This window comes from Phacochoerus africanus, chromosome 1 (assembly GCF_016906955.1).
Source record: "Phacochoerus africanus isolate WHEZ1 chromosome 1, ROS_Pafr_v1, whole genome shotgun sequence".
NCBI classification, from domain to species: domain Eukaryota; kingdom Metazoa; phylum Chordata; class Mammalia; order Artiodactyla; family Suidae; genus Phacochoerus; species Phacochoerus africanus.
In genome coordinates, this window is record NC_062544.1 from 163790494 (window position 1) to 163817259 (window position 26766).

Sequence of the window (26766 nt, forward strand, 5' to 3'; positions counted from 1 at the left end):
ATGCAATGAAAAGTTGAAGCTTCTCTGAGAACGAGACACAAATATATCAGCAACAGAAATAAGGTTACGTCCTATCATTGCAATTTTGAACACAAAACCCAACAACTCTGACAAAAACTCTTTTGAAGAAGGACTGCAGGGGAGGTCTGTACCTATGGTGGGTCTACTGGACCCAGACAAATGCCATCTCACAGTGATGATGAAAGAGAAATTCTACTGCAAGTGAGACGCACACTGTAGCAAACCCTTTGGCGATAGCTCAACAGCTGTTCTTCAAGATTGTCTGCTGCCCTGTGATGTGACCTTCGCTGAGAGTTCCTGGGTTGTCGTTCTAAATAAAGGATTTTGGAAAGTGCATTCTCTGAAGATGACTTCCACCTGAAGAATCTACCCTTGATTTTTCTTTGCTAAGGATATTTTTAAAAAGCACAAAGAGATCAAGAGTAATATAGCAAACACCTGGGTACCAAGCCTCCAGAATTGATTGTTAACATTCTGTCAATGCAATTTTTAAGTCTCCTTTAATAAAGTAAATACATAATTTCAGATAAAATGAGTTTTCTTCCATCCTCATCTCCAGCCTCATTCCCCCTCCTTTCTCAGAAGCAACCACTGTCACAAATTTACTGAGTTTCCTTCTGTGCCATTCCAAATACTTTGATATACATGGACATGTGTGCAATGCAAAATGCATAGCTGTGTTTTCCTGTCTGTTTTAAAAATTAATGAAAATGGGATAATGCTATACATAGCACTTTATAACCTGGACATCTTTGAATTTTCAGAGTGAGGAAGAAAAGAAGGGGGAGACATTTTAAAAAACAACAACACAGGTCTGCCTAGAACACTTTTCTACTTCTGCCTTTCTCTTACTTAGGCTTAGGGTCTCAGTTTCAAGGTCACCTCTTCCTAGAGCCACTTCCAGACCCTCCCGCCTCCTCCTCTTGGGATGGTCTTTGTCCAGTTAGCATTTGTTTAGCATTTGTGCAAAGAAGTGAACACAAATGCTGGGGAAGCCTACCCCTGGGGTCTCTGAGCACTGGATGGCTCAACCCACTTACTTGCCTCCTGTCTGTTTACCCTGAAAGATGGAGCTCTAGAGGCTAAGGATCCTTCCTGCCATGGTCACTGTTGCATCTGCAGCTCCTGGACAGTGCAGGGCCCCAAGCAGAGTGACATCATCAAGACTTACTAAATAAACGAAGCCATCAAGAGCTAAATGCAATCAGCTTCTTTGCACAAATGCTGAACAAGGCACCTACTGGGTGGCTCCACCTCCTGGGTTCTAACATGTCATACTCCATCCAGCAGCAAAACTCCAGAATGAATGTCCCTCTCCTTTCTAGGTCATTTCTTGCAAAAAGAAGGCACATATCTTTGGGGAAAATTTATATCCCAAATTGCCTGTAAATGCTAATACTTACTGCAGAAACTCAATGCAGACACTTTTTGGGGTAGCAAATTAGAAAAGGTTACTGATTTGTGAGATTATATTGAGCAGAGGATTCATTATCTGCCTGTAAAAATAACCCTATGTTTTTCGCGATTAGTAGCCGAGTCCTATGTGGGCCAAAACCCAGCTCTGCAACAACGACCTCAGCTCACCCCACAGCCCTGGGGATGTCCATCCGGTCACAGGCAAGTGTGCCAAGTTGCTCGATGCCAGTGCCAGGCCTGCTGCCAGAGAATGAACGGGGAGCTGCATTCTAAGCCGGTGGTTTGCATTTTCAGGATACTATGAACAAATGCAAATAGAAGCCAGTTTTTTCTGTGTGGAGGCGTAGATTTCTGAAGAAGTGGCAACGCTCCTTTGTGTCTGCAGCTCTTCTTCCCCCAACACATCATTTACTATTTGAGTAAAAAGATCTGTTTCTGCAGCCTGTCTGATTTTTTTGGAAAGCCCTCGTTTTAATCTTCTAAGAGTTGCCTCTTCCACAAATAGACCTTTGGGAAAGTATGTTCTAAAATGCAGGTCACATTTTATTTACATAAAGTTCAAGAGGCTTGGCAGCTCTGTGTCAGCTCACTTATACCACCAAATGTAATCCAGAGAAATTTATGTACAAATTATGCACAAATATTTGACTATACTTCAAGAGGAGGATAAATCAGAAGCTTCAAGATCTTATTCAAGCATATTATATATATAATATATATATACACATTTCTCTTTTTAAAAATGGAATCTTAGGGAGTTCCCGTCACGGCTCAGTGGTTAACGAATCCGACTAGGAACCATGAAGTTGCGGGTTTGATCTCTGGCCTCACTCAGTGGGTTAATCCGGTGTTGCCATGAGCTGTAGTGTAGGTCGCAGACACAGCTTGGATCCTTCATTTCTGTGGCTGTGGTGTAAACTGGCAGCTACAGCTCCGATTAGACCCCTAGCCTGGGAACCTCCATATGCCGCAGGTGTGGCCCTAGAAAAGACAAAAAAAGACAAAAAAAAGGAATCTTATACACATTTGGAAAATAAAACATACGTTTTGATTCATGGAAATAACATGTGATGCTTTGACAAAAAAGAATTTTTTTTTGGTTGGGGATTTTATGAAAACAAAACAAAACAAAAAAAAACCCATTTATACCCTCATGTCTGGAAGGAAGGTAGAAACTCCCAATCACCTCAAGCCCAGCCCCTCAGAACCAGTGAAGACGGGGTTACACTCTGCTGAAAACTGTCCAAAGCGTTCCCATTGCACGAGCAATAAAATAATCACTGCACACACACACACATTCTATCCTGTGTGTGTGTGTGTATCCTATAGTTATACACTTAGGTACTATATAAAATATGTCAGGTATTCTTTTCAGTACTTTGCACATATTATCTAACCCCTTACAGCAATTCTGTAAAGTTGATATTGTTAGCCCAGTTTTACAGTTTACAGGTGAAGAAACTGAGGCACAGAGAGGTTAAAGCCCTATCTCTCCAACCTCCTCCTTCCCTCCCATGCAACAATCTGGCTGTTCAAGGAACCCTCTGAGCTGGTTCTCTACCTCAGGGCCTTGCCTTTGCACAGCCTGGTCCCTCTGTTTAGCACACTTTCCTCCCTAATATTCACATCTGCCTCTATCTACCTCATCATTTAACTCGCAGCTCAAGTGCTACCATTCAAAAGGGCCTCTCTCAAGCACCTCAGCTGCTTTAGATCATGTAGACCACATAACCACATTATTTCTTTATAGATTACTCATCATCTGTCTCTCCAGAGACAGAATCCAGAGATCAGAGCTTGTCCTTAGCTAGTCCAATAACTGGCTATTGTAGGAGTTCAAAGAGTAGTTATCGAATAAATGACTATTCATAAAAAAACTATATTAAAAATCCTGTGATAAACTATAACAGAAAAGAATATGAAAAATAATATATATACGTAAACTGAATCGCTTTGCTCTTCAGCGGAAATTAACACAATACTGTAACTATATCTGAATAAAATAAACTTAAAAAAAGAACCGTTTGTTGTGTTAGGCCACTGAGATTTGGGAGGGGGTTGTTTGATGCAGCTTCACACTTTGGGTTAATTTACCCTGATTTACAAATGGACAGTGATACAAATCTGCTGTCCTCACCCTGAAGCTCTGTGACAGGAGGCTGAGGAGACATCTTTGCTGTTTTTTGGTGCCTATAAAGTTCTATATGAATCAACACTGTACTATACCCACCAAAAAACACCTGATCTCAGGCAGGGTGAATAACAAGGGAGATGACAGAAAATTTGGAACAATCACAAAAGTGAGTGAATTCAGTATGCATCACCAAGGTCCATGCTGTCAATTCAGTGGCCCCTGCAAAGTCTAACTGGCACTTCTGGCACCACCACTAGGACCCCCCCACTCCTTTATCTGTGGCTGGTTAGACAAGGTGAGAAGGCAGTCAAGCAGCCATGAGTACTGCTTGAGTCAAGAAAGGAGACAGATGTTCTGACTGAAGACTTGGCTGTGAAATGAACAAGATGCTGGTCATGTGTCTTAAGCTTGAAGGTGGAGAAGAAAAATCAGAGGGGAGAAGGTGGTTGTGGCAGGGCCACTCAGCACTGAGAGGGCTACTGAATTCACATCTGTGGTGGCGGGGGGAGGGGGGGGCGGGGGGGGGGGGAAATGCAGATGGGAATAGCGTAAAGCAACAACAAAGCAGAACCCAGAGCAAGAGGAACTCTGAGGAAATTCCAACCAGGACAGGGAGACAGGCAACCAGGCAAAGAGCTGCTGGTTTAAGTTTTGCTTGGGCTACAAGATAAAATCAGGTTTAAATATAGAGGATTCCCTTTCACAGATGTGCCTTTTCTGGTCTTCCTGTGGCTATGTCACCAGGACCCTACCATGGACGTTAAATAATGACAAATCTTCTGAGCAATTATGCGTTCATCAACTATTTCGAGAACTGGAAAGTCCCTCCTGAATTTTTCACTAAATGTGAGCTGGCTTTGTAGCTATTTGTTCCTGAAAGGGTTTACCAAAAAAAATCAAAAAGCACTACCAAATAAAGATTTATAAAACAAAGAGCGGTTGGAGTTCTTTTGTAGCTCAGTGGTTAACGAACCCAGCTATGATCCATGAGGATGTGGGTTCCATCCCTGGCCTCAATCAGTGGGTTAAGGATCCAGCGTTGCAGTAGGCTATGGTATAGGTCGAAGATGCGGTTTGGATCCTGTGCTGCTGTGGCTGTGGTATAGGCCTGCAGATGTAGCTCTGATTGGACCCCTAGCCTGGGAACCTCCATATGCTGTGGGTGCGGCCCTAAAAAGACAAGAAAAATAAACCAAAAAAGGGGTAGATTTACACCAAGCAATAAATAACAAAACCATTCTAGCCAGAGCACTCAGACTATTTTACAGCAGGACAGTTCAGCATGTATTTCACGTACAATGAACCTATATTTCTGATGTTGTCCATTGAATCAGACAACAGGTAGCCTGACAGCTTTTTGTATCTCACTGGCCACAGCACTGGTACCACCTTGCTGCTGGGAGCAGAAGCATCAAATACTTATCCCCCCGCTCCCTGAGACTGGAAGGAGTAGCTGAACCTTGTGGCTGATGCCCAATATATTTCACATGATTAGTGGGTGTCCTGAAGGTTGTCCTTGAAAAGTCTTAGCTGTGCTGGGAAGAAAGAGACAAGTTCTCACTGGTTGTCGTTCACCCTTTTCCCACCCCCATCCCCCACAGCATATGGAAGATCCCAGGCTGGAGGACTGAACCCAGGCCACAGGAGAGACAACACTGATGCTTAACCTTCTGTACCACAACGGCAACTCTGTCATTCACATTTATCTGTGTGTTGAAGAGAACTCTGCACACTCAGAATGTGTGTGAGGCATTTCCAGACAATCCCAGGGCAGAAGATGGACGCGCAAAGGGAACCATCCCTGATTATTTTAAAGCAGCTCTTTGGAGTTGTATTTCTTCTAAAACAATGAAAAAATCCATGACAATGGTCGGCCACATGAGATGCCCTGAAGGACAAGCACACATCAGAACTGTCCAGGGCAAATGAGGACGCCTGGCCATCCTGGCCTCAGGACATCTGGGTCGCTTTGCGAAGGTTTGAAGCTGCCCCAGTAAAAACCACAGGTCGCTAAATGAAGGGCTGCTGAATGGATAAAAGGATGAAAGAACAACAGAACGGCTTCCCATTACCTGCAGAATGAAATCCAAACTCCTTAGAATAATGGTGTATAAAGCCCACCCCTCTGACATTCTGGTCTCATCTTCCCCCCATCCTCTGTATCTTGGGCTCAAACCTACCTATCCGCGAACACCGGCCCCTTTCCTTTCCCACCTCTATGCAATCACATGTGCACCCCCTGCCTGGAAGCCTCTCCCCGTGATTTCAAAGTCTGGGCCAAGTGCACCTTCTCTATGGACCCACCTGCCTCCCACACCTCGACCAATGTCCATATTCAGGGGGACGTTATCTTCTTTGTGCTCAGAGCCCACTGTTCCACTGCTCTCTCCTCTCTTTTAGTAGCTCCCTCAGCATCTACAGGGCCCACAGGGTCCCATGGGGTCTGGGGTGTGTTCTCTGCTCCAGGTGGACTGTGAACCTACCACAGGCAGGACTATTGACTCATCTGTGTCTCAGTATGCACCCGTAAGCTGTAGGTAGGGCATCAAAAGAGAGCAGCTAAAGAGTTCACTGGTGGCCTAGCTGGTTAAGGAGCTGGCATAGTCACTGCTGTGGCACGAGTTGGATCTCTGCCAGGGAACTTATGCATGCCATGGGGAAGGGGTGCAGTGAAGTAAGGATGGAGAGGGGGAAGGGTTTTCTATCTTCATCTCTGGTCTGTGAATAGTTTGGGGACTTGCTATGCCATTTGATTATGTGTTCTGTAAATCAGTATTCACTAAGTACCAGCTGTCAGTGCAGTGACATACATCTGGCCAGAGAAAACAAACTCCAAGGGGTCTTGTGACCAGGAACCTGGTAGTGCCTCCCCACGGCAAGTCGGGGCTCCACTAAGACAAGTGAGAAATGGTACCAAAAATCTATAAAAAATGCCCAGTCCCAAGCAGTCTGCTCTGTTATAATCTCCCAATCTGTAGAGTTCCTTTTCATTTTTATAGGTTTTCGGTGTGGTGACCTTTTTACAGATAATAGAGTTGTAGCCTCTCTTACTTCTGGAAGGATATTCTTTTTTTTTTTTTTTTTTTTTCTTAGCTGTGTTTCACGATAGAAGACTGTAGATAGGTCATAGCAATTCAACCTAGCCAACTTGTTCATGCCCTCAAAAAAAATGGAAGAAAGTTCCTAAGTCATTTCAGGATATCTTCCCAGTTCTCCAGAAGATGTGAACATGAGTTAATCCAGAACAGGGTAAACATGATTGGTGGAGACTGTTGGAGAAAAACCATCCTTACCCTAAGCCACTGGTACATGTGGTCTGACAGCAAGGCTTAAGGGTAATAGACATAAAAGCCAGGGTTGGCTTTTTGCTAGCAAGGGGACTTTTTATCATAGAGCACCCTTGTTTCTCCTTAATGATATATGGATGCGATTTTTTTTAATGCTTTTATAGGATAGCACTGATTTCTATGCAATGACCTAAGAAAAAAAAATCCAAAATAAAATTTTCAAGAAAATACTTCTGTAATATGTGATTTCATCTGAGAAATCTGTAATGGCATGGGAACACGCAATTCCACAATTTCACTAGGAATGAAACAGAAGGCCCTTCCCTTCTGGGATGAGAGAAAACACAGGAAGGTAATAAACACATTTCAAGCAGAACAGATGCAGAGATGGGATTAAGATGGAGGAATAGAAGGAGTGGAGCTCAACTTCTCTCCTAAAAACAACAAAATTCACAACTAAAGACTGAGCAATCTCCAACCAAATGGACCAGAAACCTTAAAAGAGATATCCTACTCCAGAAGAAAAAGAGGAGGTCACATCAAGAGGCAGGAGGGGTGATTTCAAGATATAAACAACCCCATACCTCCTGGGTGGGAAGCTCCACAGACTGGAAACTAACTGGTTCACAAAGACTCACCTACAGGAGTGAGAGTTCTGAGCCCCACATCAAACCCTCACCTGCGGGGATCTGGCACTGGGAGAAAGAGCCCCTGGAGCATCTGGCATTGAAGGTCAGTGGGGCTTGTGCACAGGAGCTCCACAGGACTGGGGAAAACGGAGACCCCATTCTTAAAAGGCGCACACAGACTTTCACGTGCACTGGGTCCCAGGGCAAAGCAAAGTCTCTACAGGAATCTAGGTCAAACCTGACTGCAGTTCTTGGAGGACATTCTGGGAAAACAGGGGTGAATGTAGCTTGCTGTGAGGGAAGGACACTGAAAGTAAATCTCTCGGGAATATTCAGCAGCGTGCCTCTCTCTGGAGGTGGCCAACTGGGGGAAATCTGACCCCACCCATCAGCACAAAGAAGCCCCAGGGCAAACAACAATCCAGGTGGGATCACAGCCCCACCTATCGGTAAACAGGCTACCTAAAGAACCCTCAGGCACACAACCCTGCCTCTAATCCCATCCAGAGACAAAGCCCCATCCACCAGAGGGATAAGAATCAGCTCCACCTACCAGTGGGCAGGCATCAATCTCTCCCATCAGGAAGCCTACAGCAAGCCCCCTTACCAGCTTCAGCCACAAGGGGGGCAGACACCAGAAGTAAGAGAGGCTACAACTCTATTGTCTGCAAAAAGGTCACCACACCAAAAACCTATAAAAATGAAAAGACAGAGAACTATAACTCAGATGAGGGAGAAAGGAAAAACCCCAGAAAATCAGCTAAGCCATGAGGAGATTCTCAGTCCCCAGGAAAAAGACTTTAGACTGTTGATGCTGAAGATGATGCAAGACATTGGAAATAAACTGGAGGCAAAGATGGATAACTTACAGAAACACTAACCAAAGAGATACAAGATATAAAACTTAAACAAGAAGAGATGCAAAATACAGTAACTGAAATAAAAAATTCACTAAAAGCAGCAAACAGCAGAATACAGGAGGCAGAAGAACAAATAAGCGAGGTGGAGGACAGATTAGTGGAAATTATGGATGCAGAACAGAAAAGAGAAAAAAGGTCGAAAAGAAATGAAGAGAGTCTCAGAGTACTCTGGGACAACATTAAATGCACCAACATCCATATTATAGGGGTGCCAGAAGGAGAAGAGAGAGAGAAGAAGACAGAAAAAAATATTCCAAGAGATAATAGCCGAAAACCTCCCTAACATGGGAAAGGAACCACTCGCTCAAATCCAGGAAGCACGAGTACCATATAAATGAACCCAAGGAGGAATACCCCAAAACACATATTAATCAAACCGACCAAAATTAAAGACAAAGAGAAAATACTGAAAGCAGCTAGGAAAAAGAAACAAATAACATACAAGGGAACCCCAATAAGGTTATTGGCAGATTTTTCAGCAGAAACTCTGCAGGCCAGAAGGGAGTGGCATGATATATTTAATGTGATGAAAGGAAAAATTACAACCAAGATTACTTTACCCAGCAAGGCTCTCATTCAGATTTGAAGGAGAAATCAAAACCTTCACAGACAAGCAAAAGCTGAGAGAATTCAGCAACACTAAACCAACCTTACAACAAATACTAAAGGAACTTCTCTAGGCAGAAAAGAAAAGATAGCAACCAGAAACAAAAATACCACAAATGACAAGGCTCACCAGTAAAGGTATATATACAGTAAAGAGACGAAATCATCCATGCACAATTATACCACCAAAATCAGAAATCATGAGAAGAGGTGGGTAACAACAGACATCACAGAAATACAAAGGATCAGGAGTTCCCATCGTGGCGCAGTGGTTAACGAATCTGACTAGGAACCATGAGGTTGCGGGTTCGGTTCCTGCCCTTGCTCAGTGGGTTAAGGATCTGGCATTGCCGTGAGCTATGGTGTAGGTTGCAGACGCGGCTCGGATCCCGCGTTACTGTGGCTCTGGCGTAGGCCGGTGGCTACAGCTCCGATTCGACCCCTAGCCTGGGAACCTCCATATGCCGTGGGAGCGGCCCAAAAGAAATAGCAAAAAAAAACCAAAAAAAAAAACAAAGGATTATAAGAGACTACTATATGCAACTATACGCCAATAAAACGGAAAACCTAGAAGAAATGGACAAATTCTTAGAAAAGTACAATCTTCCAAGACTAAACCAAGATGAAATAGAAAAGATGAATGGACCAATCACAAGTACTGAAATTGAAACTGTGATTAAACAACTTCCAACAAACAAAAGTCCAGGACCAGATGGCTTCACAGGCGAATTCTATCAAACATTTAGAGAAGAGCTCACACCTATCCTTCTGAAACTATTTCAAAAAATTGCAGAGGAAGGGATACTCCCAAACTCATTGTATGAGGCCACCAACACCCTGATACCAAAACCAGACAAAGATACCACAAAAAAGAAAACTACAGGCCAATTTCACTGATGAACATAGATGCAAAAATCCCCAACAAAATACTAGCAAACTGCATTCAACAATACATTAAAAGGATTGTATATCATGATCAAGTGGGATTTATCCCAGGGATGCAAGGGTTCTTCAATATCCACAAATCTGTCAGTGTGATATACCACATTAACAAACTGAAGAATAAAAACCATATGATCCTCTCAATAGACGTGGAAAAGGCCTTTGACAAAATCCAACACACATTTCTGATAAAAACCCTTCAGAAAGTGGGCATAGTGGGAACCTACCTCAACATGATAAAGGCCATATATGACGAACCCACAGCGAACATCATTCTCAATGGTGAAAAGCTGAAAGAATTCTCACTGAGATCAGGAACAAGACAAGGATGTCTGCTCTCGCCCCTACTCTTCAACATAGTTTTGGAAGTTCTAGCCACAGCAATCAGAGAAGTAAAAGAAATAAAAGGAATCCAAATTGGAAAGGAAGAAGTAAAACTATCCCTATTTGCAGATGACATGGTACTATATCTAGAGAATCCTAAAGACTCTACCAAAAAACTGTTAGAGCTCACCCATGAATTTGGCAAAGTCGCAGGATACAAAATTAATACACAGAAATTGATGGCATTTCTATACACTAACAATGAAAGAGCAGAAAAAGAAATTAGGGAAGCAATCCCGTTTACCATCACATCCAAAAGAATAAAATACCTAGGAGTAAACCTACCTAAAGAGACAAAAGAGCTGTACTCTGAACACTATAAGACACTGATGAAAGAAATCAAAGATGACACAAATAGATGGAAAGATATACCATGCTTGTGGATTGGAAGAGTTAATATTATCAAAATGACTATACTACCTAAGGCAATATATAGATTCAATGCAATCCCTATCAAATTACCAAGGACATTTTTCACAGAACGAAATATTTTAAAGTTTGTTTGGAGGCACAAAAGGCCCAGAAGAGCCAAAGACATCCTGACAAAGAAAAATGGAGCTGGAGGAATCAGGCTCCCTGACTTCAGACTATACTACAAAGCAACAATCATCAAAACCATATGGTACTGGCACAAAGACAGAAATATAGATCAGTGGAACAGGATAGAAAGCCCAGAATTAAACCCATGCACCTACAGCCAACTCATCTATGACAAAGGAGACAAGAATATACAATGGAGAAAGGACAGCTTGTTCAATAAATGGTGCTGGGAAAACTGCACGGCCACATGGAAAAGAATGAAATTAGAACACTCCCTAACACCATACACAAAAAGAAACTCCAAATGGATTAAAGACCTAGATATAAGACCAAACACTATAAAACTGTTAGAGGAAAACATAGGCCAAACACTCTCTAACATAAACGACAGCAACATCTTCTCAGATCCATCTCTCAGAGTATTGACAATAAAAACAAAAATAAACAAATGGGACCTAATCACACTTCAAAGCTTCTGCACAGCAAAGGAAACCCTAAACAACACAAAAAGAGACCCCACAGAATGGGAGAAAATCTTTGCAAGTGAATCAACTGACGAGGGATTCATCTCCAAAATTTATTAACACCTTCTGTAGCTCCATATCAAAAAAACAAACAAGAAAATGGGCAGAAGATCTAAACAGACAGTTCTCCAAAGAAGACATACAGACGGCCAAAAAACACATGAAAAGATGTTCAACATCACTCATCATTAGAGAAATGCAAATCAAAACCACTAGGAGGTACCACCTTACACCAGCCAGAATGGCCATCATCAAAAAGTCTACAAACAATAAGTGCTGGAGACGGTGTGCAGAAAAAAGAACACTAGTACATTGTTGGTGGGAATGAAAATTGGTGCAACCACTGTGGAAAGCAGTATGGAGATTCCTCAGAAAACTAAACATAGAACTCCCATTTGACCCAGCAATCCCACTCCTGGGCATCTACCCAGAGAAAACCAAGACTCGCAAAGACACATGTACTCCGATGTTCATTGCAGCACTATTTTCAATAGCCAAAACATGGAAACAACCTAAATGTCCATTGACAGAGGAGTGGATCCAGAAGATGTGGTACATATACATGATGGAATATTACTCAGCCATTAAAAAGAACAAAATACCAACATTTTTGGCAACATGGATGGACCTGGAAACTATCATGCTAAGTGAAGTCAGTCATACAATTAGACACCAACACCAAATGCTTTCACTGACACGTAGAATCTGAAAAAAGGACAGACTGAACTTTGCAAAACAGATGCTGACTCTCAGACACTGAAAAACTTCTGGTCTCCGGAGGAGACAGTTTGGGGAGTGGGGGGATGTGCTTGGGTTATGGGATGGAAATCCTGTGAAATTGGATTGTTATGATCATTATACAACTACAGATGTGATAAATTCATTTGAGTAATAAAAAAAAAAAAGCACAATACATGCAAATGTGAGTATCCCATGTCCTCTGGAAGGACTAAGAAACAGGGTTCACATGGCCACATTAGGTTGTTACAAGAAAGAACTCAAATTGGTCTTAAACCTAATTCTTTTTTTTTCTTTGCTTTTTAGGACCAAACCTGCAGTACATGGAAGTTCCTAGGCTAGGGGTCAAATCAGTGCTGCAGTTGCCAGCCTGTGCCACAGTCACACCAGATATGAACTGCATCCATGACCTATGCTGCAGCTCATGGTAACGCCAGATCCTTAACCTACTGAGCAAGGGCAGAGATTAAACCTACATCCTCAAGGATACTAGCTGGATTCTTAACCCACTGAGCCACACAGGGAACTCCCCTAAACCTAATTCTTTTATCCAAAATATTCATGTCTGTAGTTTATCATTTAAAATATCAATAAAAGGGAGTTCACATTTTGGCTCAGCAGTCATGAACCCAACTAATATCCATGAGGACACAGGTTTGATCCCTGGTCTTGCTCAAGTGGGTTAAGGATCTGGTGTTGCCATGAGCTGTGGTGTAGGTCACAGATGAGGCTTGGATCCCGAGTTGCCGTGGCTATGGTGTTGGCTGGCAGCTGCAGCTCCAATTCAACCTCTAGCCTGGGAACTTCCATATGCCACAGTGTGGCCCTAAAAAGCAAAGGAAAAAAAAAAAGGCAATAAAAAGGCTTCAGTGGAAAATAAGAGTCCTGCCCCTCTTCCTTTCCCTGATTCCCACTCCTCAGGGACAACTAATTTAACTCTTTTGACTTACCTGGCATGTACCTCCTCGCTTCTTAATAGAGTGCTTGTGCAGCTCTTTCTTTATTTATCCTTTTAAAATTTCATCTCTTTGCACTTATGGTTGCCCTCGTTCCTTCATCAAAATTATACGAATATTTAGGATATCCATTATTACTACCACATAAATGTTACTCACTGCTGAATTAAGTTGCTACATTTCTGGTGCATTTTTTTCCCCTTAGGGCTAAGAAGTTGCCTTGTTCTCTAAGGTTCCTTTGTTTTCTGTGTGGCTGTCACTAAACCTCCTCTCAATCTTGGCCAGTCACGGGTGTCCTATCAGTTCCATTTTTCTCTTGGGAACATCGATTCTGGAGCCTTCTACCCATGTGCCCTCTCCCTCTCCAGTCTGGACTGGCTACTCTCAAGACCTGTTGCACAGCTGCTAGCTAGGCTGGGACTCTGGTTCACCATCAACTGAGGAAATCCCCATGGGGCTCCTACATCTTTTTTCTTGCTTGCCTTATTCCCTCATTTTGCTGGAGCCGATCCTCTTATAGTTTTCTTACAAAGGGTACAAAGAGACAAAGTGTTTCAGGTCTTGCATTTCTAAAATCACCTTAATTCTGTGCTCACATTTGTCTGCCAGTTTGGCAGGATATACAATTGTAGCTTAAAGGTAGTTTTCATTAGAATTTTAAAGGCATTGTTCCACTGCCTTCTAACTCCCAATAGGTGAATCTTCTTCTCCCTTTCTATATGATTCCCCCTCTCTCCAGAAGCTTGTAGGATATTCTTGTCTAAGTTTAACAAAGAAGTGCCTGTGTCTGTCTGTTCGCATTCATTGTGCTAAGTATTATTCCTTTGATAATTCCCTCCCCTTCATATTCTACTCTTTTCTTCTGCAACTCTCCTCTGTCAGACAGGGGCTTCCTATATCCTCTAATTTTCTTTTCTCTCCCATACTCTTATCTCTTCTCCTTTTGTTCTGCTTTCTGAGTATCTTCTTCATCTTCCAACTCTTTTATTAATTTTTTCATCTCTACTAAGTTATTAATTTCCAACAGTGGTTTTTTTAATCTTATTGTTTTTTTAAAGCATCCTGTTTTTATTTTACATGAACAATATCTTTTTGATCTCTCTGAGGATAACAATATTCATTTTGAAATTTTCTTCTGCCTTTTGCATTGTCTCTGTCCCTTGGAGTTTCTGGTTTCTGTCTGTTTGGGGCACCACTCTGTCATGCAAGGGGCTTTCCTCAAATGTCAAGGAATCCTTCTCTGTCCATATTCAGAACTGAGGCAAGTCTGATGGGAAGCTCTGTAGCAGGGCTCATCACTACAGTGTCACTGGGGACAGACTGGCTTTCTTGTTGGGCCTCACCAAAGTCAGTGTCTGCAGGTCCTTCCTCTGGGGTTGCTATTTTCTCTAAAATCCTTCAATGCCTTGCCTGAGGAGTAAAGACCCTGCTGCAGCTTTTATGACAGGAGCAGAGGGAAAGCGGATTGGGAAGGCCTCCTCATTCTCGTAGACTTTAATTATCCTATTTTCAGTTCCATACCTTGGCTTGGCCCCTTCTGGGCGCAATTCCCAAGTTCAGAACCTCTCTGGTTCCCAGAGAAGAAGCCCTGCTCTAATGGAGGGTGATGGGGACGGGAGACAGCTCCCTTGCTGCTGGAGTGGAGGGAACTAGAGAGGTTAATTGCTCTTAAAAGGCTTTCACCAAGTGTCCACCTAAAGATGAATGGATAAAGATGGGTGTATATGTACAATAGACCATTACTCAGCCATAAAAAAGAATGAAATAATGCCATTTTCAGCAACATGGATGGACCCAGAGCTTATCATACTAAGCAAAATACATCAAAGACAAATATATATGACATCACTTATATGTGGAATCTAAAATATAACACAAATGGATTTATCTATGAAACAGACTCACAGACATAGAGAATAGACTTGTAGTTGCCAAGAGGGAGGAGAGGTAGGGGAGGAATGGATGGGAAGTTTGGGATTAGCAGATATGCACTACTATATATAAAATGGATAAACAACAGGCTCTACTGTATAGTACAAGAAACTACATTCAATATCCTGTTAAAAATCAGTGGAAATGAATAGGAAAAGAATATATATATACACATATATACATACATACACACACACATATATATAACTGGATCACTTTGCTGTACACCTGAAACTAACACAACATTGTAAATCAGCTACACTTCAATAAAATAAACTTAAAAAAAAGACTTTTAAACCTAACTCTAATTTTTAACTTCCCCTGCCCCGCCATCTTCCAAGAAACTTGAGCCTATCAGGGATTCTATGGTACAAATCAGTTTGTTTTTCGGTGGCTCCGTCCCCTCCCCTCCAGCAGATACGATTTTCACTTTCTCTCCTTGTAAATTCCAATACCACTGAGCCTCTGCTTTCTCATCTCCCACAATTTGTTGGTATCTCTCATCTGCTGTTAGTTCCATTTCAATTCCCTTTGTCCCTGCTGGTTTAAACGTTTTAATTTCTTTACTGTAATTTTGATGGGATCTTGAGAGGGGGCAGAGATAAACCCGTGTGTTTAATTTATCATGCTAAATCAGAAGTCAGTAAGGTGATTTTTATTAAGAAGTAATAAAAATGATGGGAGTTTTCATTGTGGTACAGTGGAAACAAATCTGACTCGGATCCATGAGGTTGCAGGTTTGATCCCTGGCCTTGCTCAGTGGGTTAAGGATCTGGCATTGTGGCGTAGGCTGGCAGCTGTAGCTCTGATTAGATCCCTAGCCTGGGAACTTCCATATGCCATGGGTGTGGCCCTAAAAAGCAAAAAAAAAAAAAAAAAGTAATAAAAATGAGCAGTTCTCATGCGGCTGCTGTGGCACAGATTCAACCTCACTTGATGTCAGTAAGGCCAAAAAAATAAATAAATAAAATAATTTTAAAAAAAAGAGGGAGTTCCTGTCGTGGTGCAGTGGTTAACGAATCCGACTAGGAACCATGAGGTTGCGGGTTCGGTCCCTGCCCTTGCTCAGTGGGTTAACGATCCGGTGTTGCCGTGAGCTGTGTTGTAGGTTGCAGATGCGGCTCGGATCCCGAGTTGCTGTGGCTCTGGCGTAGGCCAGTGGCTACAGCTCTGATTGGACCCCTAGCCTGGGAACCTCCATATGCCGCGGGAGCGGCCCAAAAGAAATAGCAAAAAGACAAAAAACAAAACAAAACAAACAAACAAAAAAAAAGAATGACATGACAATAGAGTCTTAGGTTATTTGTAAGAGTATGTTATATATAACATTATAAAATTATGTATGAGAGTACATTTAAAAGGAAAAGCCAGATTCCATTATGCACTTATCAAATACCAAGAAATATTGTTCGATGCTATGAAGGACTCAAAAGAACTGAAAGACATCTAAATTACCATTTTTAACAGCTTTATTCTAATGTATGCTTTACTATAATTTATAGAAACAATCACATATTTTTCTGCTTTTAGTATGTTTCTAATTTTTCAGTACTATAAACAATGCTATTATCAAAATTATATGTCTTCTTGTGTTTAAGGGACTATTTCTGTAGGATGAACTCAGAAATGGATGTGCTAAGTTGAGGAGCATGGGCATTTTAAATGATTACCAAGTAAGACCCCCAAAAAAATTTTTTTTAAAAAAAGGAGTTTCCGTTGTGGCACAGCGGAAACAAATCCGACTAGGAACCATGAGGTTGTGGGTTCAATCCCTGGTTTTGATCAGTGGGTTAAGGATCTGGCATTGCTGTGAGCTCTGGTGTAGGTCGAAGATGTGGCTCAAATCTGGCATTGCTATGGCTGTGGCATAGGCCATCAGCAACAGCTTTGATTCACCCCCTAGCCTGGAAACCTCCATATGCTGCAGGCCCTAAAAAGACAAAAGACAATAAATAAATAAATAAATAAAAATAAAAAGATTACCAAGTAACCTCAAGAAAAGCTAATTTAATTCACATTTCCATGTTTCACACCCTCAACCACACTGGTGCTGTCAACACATGTCATTCCAGTAGGTAAAAAAAAAACTCAACATTTTATTGTTTTAATTTCACTGTGGGCATTTGCAGGGGAAAGCTGGGTTCACTGCAGGTGGGGGAGACAAGAGGGAGGGTCAGGGAAGAGAAACTTCATTAAAGATGACCTCAAGGCTTCAAACCCCATAGGCAACCCCCACATTAGAAAAGCAGTGAGAAGGAGAGGAAGGTTTTGTGTTTCATTTTAGAGGAAAAAAGGGTAGAGGGACAGAGGGAATAATTTTTCTTTTGAACATGACAAGATTAAGATGTCAAGGGTATATGTTTCAGCATCAAAAGGCAGTTGGAATAATGGTCTGAAGGAGGGAAATGATCTTAAAAGGTATTTCTCTCAGGAGAGAGGACATGGAAAACTTTCACAAGAGAAAACAGAGTCTGAGGCCACAGAAGACTCTTACTCTAGCCAGATGTCTCCCAAATGTGGAGCCACAAGGAGAGGGCGAGAGAGAAAGAGGGTGTGTGAGAGGCTCGGAGATGCCAGAAGCCACAACCCAAAGGGCACATCCTTGGGACGGCGGTTAGCAGGGTAAACAAAGGCAGCCCTTCCATTATTTCCACTCCTGTCTTCCCAAGACCAACAACCTAGCTAACTCTGCTCATAAATTCTCCTCCACTCACCGCCCCCCCAACCCCCTAAGGAAGCTTTTCAAAAACGTAAGTGAAATTAAAAAACCAAAGTAATGTGGATAAACCAATATGCTATTTAAGAAAAACCCTAGGATTCCCAGAGGAGAGTTTAGTCAGCAGGAGAAAAGACACAGAATCATTTTGCTCAGATGGCATGACATTTAAATGAAATGTTCTGTGACAAAAACACATTTAGGGGAAAACTCATAAAAAGAAGACACTAGTGAAAGGGAAAAAGAAAATTAACAAGAGGCTCTGAACAGACTCATTAGTCCAGACTGTGTGTAACTGGCACAGATGGCTTGAAAAGGCTACAGAGGTCATTACGTTCCAACATGGCCTGGCCATCCATCATGGTGTCCCCTGTCTGTTCTTGTTTCTTCAACTTAGAACATTGCAATTATTCATAAAATGAGAAAACCCAAGTTCCACCAAGCACTCTTTCCTCAAGGTCCTTGGTTACCTAGGGTGATGGCTGATATTGAGGGGAGGTGTTATTTTGGGTGTTTTCAATTTAAGAAAATGATTCTTTTTTTTTTTCGCTTTTTAGGGCCACATCCATAGCATATGGAGGTTCCCAGGCTAGGGATTGAATGGGAGATACAACTGCCAGCCTACACCACAGCCACAACAACTCGGGATCCCCAACCCACTGAGCAAAGCCAGGGATTGAACCCTCATCCTCATGGATACTAGTTGGATTCACTTCCGTGGCACCACAATTGGGAACTCCCAAGAAAATGATTCTTAAAACTCAAGTCCTATAATAATGCCAGACACAGCAGTTCTGCTTTTATCACTCCTCACAGGCCACAAGTATCAGGGAGGGTCCCGGAGTTCTCTTGATATCTCAGACCCCGTTCAAACCAGAATGTTTCATCCCAAAACACTTAAATACCTTCACTGAGGTAAAACTTACAAACCAGACAACTCATTCATTTTAAGTGTACATTTCAGTGGTTTTTAGTAAATTTTTAGAATTGGGTAGCTATCATCACAATCCAATTTCTGAACATTTCCATCACTTCAAGAACATCTCACACATTCAGACATTCCTCATTCCCAGCCTCAGACAACCACTCATCTACTTTCTGTCTCTATCGATTTGACTTTCCTGGACATGTCATGTAAATGGGATCATAAAACATGCAGTCTTTTGCAGCTGGATTTTTTTTTTTTTTTTTTGGCGTTTTAGGGCTGTACCCACAGCATATGGAAGTTCCCAGGCTAGGGTTCAAATTGGAGCTATAGCTGTTGGCCTACACCACAGCCACAGCAATTGGGGATCCGAGCCACGTCTGCAGCCTACACCATAGCTCAGAGCAATGCTGGATCCCCAACCCACTAAATGAGGCCAGGGATGGAACCCACATCCTCATGGATACCAGTTGGATTTGTTTCGGCTGAGCCACAACAGGAACGCCTGCAGCTATATTCTCTCACTTAGCGTAGGGTCTTTGAGGTTCATATATGTTGTCACATGAATTCTTTTTTATGGTTAAGTAATATTCCCTTGTGTGTCATACCACATATTATTTACCTATTCATCAGTTGATGGATATTTGAGATGTAGTTATTTTTTGGCTATTGTTAATAATGTTTTATGAACCTCTTTGTGCAAAATTTTATGTAGATGCATGTTGTCATTTTTCTTACACCTAAGAATGCAACTGCTGTGTCATTTTTGTAGCATTTGTACCTTAAAAGAATCTGTTTTCTAAAGTGGCTACACTATTTTACATTCTAACCATCAGAGTACAAGAGTGATAATTTCTTGGAGTTCCCGTTGTGGCTCAGCAGTAACAAACCCAAGTAGTATACATGAGAATGCAGGTTCGATCCCTGGCTATGCTCATTGGGTTAAGGATACAGCATTGTTGTGAACTGTGCTATAGGCCGAAGACACAGCTCAGATCCAGCATTGCTGTAGATGTGGTGTAGACCAGCAGCTGCAGCTCTGATTTGACCCCTAGGCTGGGAACTTCCATATGCTTTGAGTGAAGCCCTAACAAGAAAAAAAAAATAATAATAAAGTTAGAATTTCTCCATATCTTCAACAAAACTTGTTATCTGGTTTTTGATTACAATCATTCTAGTGGAGCTGAAGTGGTATTTCATTGTGGTTTGAAGTTGTATTTCTCTAATGATTAATGATACTGAACATCTCCTCATGTCCTTATGGCCATTCATACATCTTTTTGATGAAATATATATTCTAATGTTTTACCTGTTTTTTAAAAACCATCAACCCTAAAACAGTTTCAAATTACAAATAGAAAAAAAAAAAGCATCAAAAAAAGTATCTGTGAGTTTCCTTCGTGGCTCAGTGGTTAACAAATCCAACTAGGATGCATGAGGATGTGGGTTTGATCCCTGCCTTCACTCAGTGGATTAAGGATCCAGCACTGCTGTGAGCTGTGGTGTAGGTTGCAGACTAGGCTCGGATCTGGCATTGCTGTGGCTGTGGTGTAGGCCAGCGGCTACAGCTCCGAATCAACCCCTACATATGCCACAGGTGCGCCCATAAAAAAATAAATAAATAAAAGGATCTATTTAAGATGAAACACGAAAGAAAGAAGAGAGAAAGAAAAGCATCAAAACTTAACTTGTAATAAAGATGAGCATCTGAGTCACTCTGCAGAATCTGGTTTCTCACTACTTTATGCCAAGAGGGTGGGGCAAGGCACCGCTAACAAATTTGTTGGATGAAGTGACTCCACATGAAATAACAAGTGAGTTGACAACAGCACCTTTTAAAGAATGCGTTGGTTAGGAACATCAGCTTCTCACATTAATTTCTCAATCAGCAAAAATTTCTACAAAAGATATTGGGAAAAGTGGACATCCACACAGAAAAATATGAATCTTGATTCCCACCTCACATCATACACAAATTAACTTCAGATGAATCATAGACAAAAATGTGAAAGCTAAACCTATAAAACTTCTAGAAGAAAATATAGACGAGTATCTTTACGATCCTGGGTAGCAAGAAAGCAGTAACTAGAAGAGTAAAACTGATAAGTTGGACTTCAAAATTTTTTCAATTTCTGGTCATCAAAAGAAACTTGTAAAAAGTTCCTGCTGTGGCACAGTGGGTTAAGAACCTGACTGTAGCACCCTGGGTTGCCATGGAGGCGGGGGTTTGACCTCCACATGGTGCAGTGGGTTAAAGAATCCAGTGTTGCCACAACTATGGCATAGGTTGCAACTGTGGCTTGGATTCAATCTCTGGCCTGGTAATTTCTATATGCTGTGGGTGCAGTCACAAAATCAAAAAAAATTTTTAATTAAAAAAAAAGAACTCATAAAATGAGTAGATAAGCCAAAAATAGAAAATATTTGGAATACATTTATCTAACAAAGAACTTATATTCAGAATAAAGAACTCCTATAACTTTCTTAATGATAAAAGACATATAATCCAACAAGAAACCTGGGCACAAGACTTGAACACTTCATAAAAAAGACCAATATGCACATGAAAAGAGTTCAACTTTAGCAGTCATCAGGGAAATGCAGACTCAAATCACAATCAGACATTACTATATACCCTCCAGAACAGCTAAAATTAGAAAGACTGATGATGACATTAAATGCCAGAATGTGGAGCAAACAAAACTTTCTACCATTGCTGGTGGGAGCATAAAAGGGTCACCATTTTGACAACTGATCTGGCAGTTTCATATATAATTAAACACAAACCTATCCCATGGCTCAGCAATTCCACACCTAGCTGGCTACACAAGAGAAAACATATATGCATTAAAAAGACTTACAGAAGAAGGGTCACAGCAGCTTTATTCATAATAGCCCAAAAGTCCATCATCAGGAGAGTGGATAAACAAAATGTGGTATGTTCATACAATGAAATAACACTTAGCAATAAAAGGAACAAACTATTGACACAACAATATGGATAAGTCCAAAAACATGCTGAGTAAACTCTAAAGAAGAAAAAAAGAGTACATTCCAAATTATTCCACTTTTATGAAGCTATAGAACAGGAAAAACTAATCTGTGGTGCTTATACTGTGGAGGATTGTGGAGCTGTCTGGGAAGGTGCAAGAGGGAAGGTGCTGGAAAATTTTATATTGATGGAGGGATCAGTTACACAGGTGTATGAATTTGTCAAATACACTGAATTTTAATTTTTTAATTTGTGCATTTCACTCTCTATAAAATATACCTGGAAAAAAAAAAAAACACCCAAAACTAGAATAAGCATAAATACACAATGCCACACAGGTGGTTTGAAACTTTATCTATCAATCTGTTGAGTTTAGAACAGTGCTTGTGGCTTACTTAATGCTCAATAAAAGTTGGCTAAAATTACCAGTGTTATCTATCATAACACAGCCACTTGTTAAATGCCATCCACATTGTGCAAACTGCTATTTAGAAAGTTCGAAAGTGATATGAGTCTGTATAACAGAGTACTATAAAGTCTAGTCAGAGTCTGCAGCCTGGTGGTCTATCATAAAAATCTCACAACTTATTACATGCCACATCCAATTTATCCTGTCTTCTTAATGAAACCCAGTCTCCTGGAACTGAGTTCCCCTGCCGAATTTATGATTACTGTCTCTATCCAAAATTTTACTCCCCTTCTTTTCCCATCCCTTTGAATTGAGAAGTATCAAAGAAAAGAGGGGAATGAAACCAAGCAGAACTCTGCAGGTCCCTCTGAAGTACCAAAGCCCCTCCGTGTCCCATTTCTTATTTGTAAAGACTCTGGTATCCTGGTCCTTCCCTTAGTTCAAAAGAGCAGACTCTACCAGTTACTAATTAGAGAAGTGAGGGAATTCAGAAACATAGTAAAAGCAGCTAAGCAAGAAAAACAGTGATAGCCTAAATGAGAATTCAGTATAAAACAGAATCTTAGTTCCTCCTCAAAGGAATGTACATAACAATCTGATGCATATCTTTGAGTTGTTCTACAGAAACTAAGACCCACGCTCCAGTGAGGATAGTGATTAAATGCTGACCACGAGCACTAGACCCCAGACTGGTTGGAACCAGAAGGTTGATGGTTAAGATTTCTAAAACATCACCCTGTTTCCTCAACACCAACCAATCAGAAGAGAGTCCACAAGCTGCAGACCCATAGACAATCCCATACATTGCCTTTAAAAACCCTTCTCTGAAAGCCATCAGGGAATTTGGGTCTTTTGAGCACAAACTGCCCATTCTCCTTGCTTGGCGCCCTGCAAATAAATACCGTACTTTCCTTCACCACAACCTGGTGTCAGTTGGCTTTGCTGCACAGTGGGGCAGGCAAACCGACCCAAATCTGGTTCAATACTATTAATACCAACTGTATTCTTAATTTGATATAACAGCCATTCCATACATAGGTAAAAATAGAAAATATTAGTGGTTAATTTGATAGTTTCCCAAGGGAGCTAAAGTTGAATTGTTGTGGAGAGAACTTATGGTCCTTGGTCTCTGCTCAGAAAATCACCTGAAATGTGTGAGGAAACTGCAGCAGAATCTATTGATAATAACTCCTTGTCAGTAAAACATAGGAATGCAACGCCATAAACTCTCCCCAAATGAATGTAAGTTCCTTGAAGACAGGCCAAAAAAAACCCAGAAGTGAACAATGATAATGTTTTCATTGCTCTTTCTTCTAGGACTGCTATCCAATTTTTTAAAATAAATTAATCAAATATTTATCAGGGAATCTATTATGTGTCAGGTCATATGCTGGGCTCTAAGAAAAGGACAAGGGTAACTGAGGCTTCTGCTCATAAGAAATACATCTTAAATAGTGTTTCTTAAACTTTGAGCCTCCAAGGATCATGTCATGGATACTGGGAATATATACAGTTGGTCAACTTTAGGCCTGTTTTTAAAAGTCTAAAATTAAATTCTTTCATTATCTTACAATTAGTAGTGTTTTCCTCTAAACAAGAGGAGTGATTCTAAAGTGTGCTAATACATTTGGTAACAGTCCCAGAGGCAGTTTTATTTATTGTTCTTGTCTCTGAAAGTTAGAAAATCCTATCGCTTCTTGGCCTTTTGGCTATGATCAAGTGTAGTATCTTTTCTTATCAGTAAAAGTTAGAAAACCCTAAGAATCATAGGATGTTAAGAATGGCAGCAAGAAAGTTCCTGCTGTGGCACAGTGGGTTAAGAATCTGACTGCAGTGGCTTGGATTGCTATGGAGGAGAGGGTTTAATCCTGGGGCTTGGGCAGTTGTTTATAAAGGAGCTGGCATTGCTGCAGCTGCAGTATAGGCCACAGCTGAGGCTCAGGTTCAATCTCTGGCCCAGGAATTTCCATATGTTGCAGGTGCGACTATTAAAAAAGAAAAAAACAAAACAAAAACAAAAGAATGTTGTGAGCCACACGGGAAGTCCAAGGGGAAAAAAAAAAAAAAGAATGGCAGCAAGTGTTTGTTGGCTTTGTCAGAAAGTTCTGGAGAGACAAATCAAATTAGGACCCAGAATAACAGAGTGATTTCTCATTGTAAGTGGCAACACTCTGTAAAACATTCGATTGATGGACTTATCATACTCAAGGCCTAGAAAGCTGTTTCAATTTGGGCAGGAACAGCGAATGGTTCCTGATTCTGTGTCTGATAACACTCAGCTCTAGAAAGTAGTTTGTCATGTTCTGCTGCTGCATTTGGGGGTGGCTTGAAAATATGCTCAATATTAAGTTATTGATTTCTCTGAAAAGTGAAGAACATCCAGTACTGGAGTTATGCCAAGCTCTCAGCAACTGAGCCTTCTGTACCACAGTTCAATCTCTAAAGATTTCAGAACCTTATTTTCAATGTAAAACAGTGACACTGTGGCTGTGAATAACAGGATTAAGCTAGGCATGAAATAGGATTTATTGCTATAATACACCAGAGCAGATCATTTGAAGTTGAAGAAATGTCTTTATTGACATTACCAGTGAGGCAAAGCCATTTTTTTATACCATTCTTCATTTCAAAAGCTTGCACGAGTATCTTTATCTTCAGCTGCCAGTGCACCTAAGCAGAGTCAGTTTACTGCAGCCAGTTCCTAGAACCACATGTTTTAAACACGTGGCTCATGGGCTGCCATTTGACCACCATCTGTATTTTCATTACTTTGTCTGAAGTACAGATTCAAGAATCAGAAGCAAACTGTTACCTGCTGCCTGTTCTCTTTGCTGGTTAAGCAGCATTTGGAATGACATTTTGCTATGGGGTCTGATATGTTGAAACTGCTTCATATATTGAAACAGAACCCTGATCAACCTGTCAAATCCACTCTATCCCACCTTCCTGGCAATGCCTGATCTCATCTCTAGCCTTCTGGTATGCTCAGGTCAATAGCATAGAAGCCATTCTGGCTTCTCTCTTTCTCTTCATCCATCAACAATTCTTACTGGCTCTACTTTAAAGTATATTGATTGAAAACAAACTGCAGAGATGACAAAAAACAAAAAACTTCAGAGAGGACTTAAAAATATATATATAATGAGAAACTGACCATCCTTCAACTCCTCTGTGGCTCCCATGCTGGTCTAAGCCATCATCACTTCTCCTCTAATTACAGAAATAGCCTCCTAACTAGTCTTCTGCTTCCACCCCTGCACCCTGTGCTCTATTCTCTACACAGCACCCAGGTGATCCTTTACAAACACAGGTCATCTTACATTACTCCTCGCCCAGAACCCTGCAGTGGCTCTGGGTGGTTAGTTTCACATATCAGCCTGGTTAGGCTGAAGTACTCAGTGATTCAATCACATACTAATTTAAGTGTTGCCATGAAGGTATTTCATAGATGTGTTCATATATACAATCAGCTTACTTTAAGTAAAGAAACATACTAGAGTTCCCTGGTGGCTCATTGGGTTAAGGATCTGATATTAATCTATGCTATGGTTCAGGTTGCTGATGTGGCATGGGTTTGATTCCTGGCCTGGGAACTTCCACATGCTGTGAGTGCAGCCAAAAAAAAAAAAAGAAAGAAAGAAAGAAAGAAAAAAAAAATCTTGATAATGTGGGTGGGCCTCATCCAATCAGCTGAACGGAGCAAAACTGAGGTTTCCCTGAGGAAAAAGGAATTCTGCCTCAAGACCATAGCATCTCAGCTCCTGAGTGACAGATTCCAGCCTACTAACCTGCCCCACAAATTTCAGAGTAGTCAGGCTCCATTACCGCATAAGCCAATTCTTTGAAACAAATCTCTTATATATGTATGTATGTATAGGAATATGTATTTTTATGTATACATGTGTATGTACTTATACGCACATGAGCATATGTTTGTTGTATTTGTACATATGTTATACATGTGTGTCTATATTTATATGCACATATGTGTACGTTTGCATGTATAAATGCATAGGTGTACATATGTACCTTCCACTGGTCCTGTTTCTCCCTGTGTCCAGTGTCTTCCATTCGCCCCTCTGGGTCCATTTTCCTCCCATCTCTAGCCTACTCTCCTTCCTGAATTTTGACCTGGATGAATGTATCAATCACTGTCTTCCAGGTGCTGTGGCCATGGGAGGCCCCAGTACGAAACTGAAAACAGGGAAGAGAGCTAGGTCAGGATATTAACTTCCCTGGCTCTTTCTCTAGGAGGTTACCTGGGGTGGACCCCTGGGTTCTAGTAATGTGTCCCTCCTTTAGGCTTCTCTATCTTTTTCTCTCTTTTTTTTTCAACCATCTTTGTTTTTAGGGCCGCACCCGCGGCATATGGAGGTTCCCAGGCTAGAGGTCGAACTGGAGCTACAGCTGCCAGTCTACACCACAGCCACAGTAACGCCAAATCCGAGCCACATCTGTGACTACACCACAGCTCACGGAAACGCCAGATGCCTAACCCGCTGAGCAAGGTCAGGGATCAAACTCACAACTTCATGGTTCCTAGTCGGATTTGTTTCCTCGGCACCACGACGGGAACTTTTTCCTGACTTTTTTCAAACCACCTCTTTATAAACACCACCCTTACACCATCATCCTATTTTGAGTGTGCTGTTTTGTTTTCCGTGGAGACCCAGACTGGCCACACTGATAGATAGG

General features: G+C 41.3%; 1 protein-coding gene and 1 pseudogene across 1 annotated transcript in view; one reads left to right on the forward strand and one right to left on the reverse strand.

Annotated features, from left to right (window-relative positions):
* PCOLCE2 (procollagen C-endopeptidase enhancer 2) overlaps positions 1-26766 on the reverse strand; it is an 82525-nt gene that overhangs the window by 33584 nt on the left and 22175 nt on the right. The window lies entirely within an intron of this gene.
* LOC125114595 (uncharacterized) lies at positions 23761-23871 on the forward strand (annotated as a pseudogene).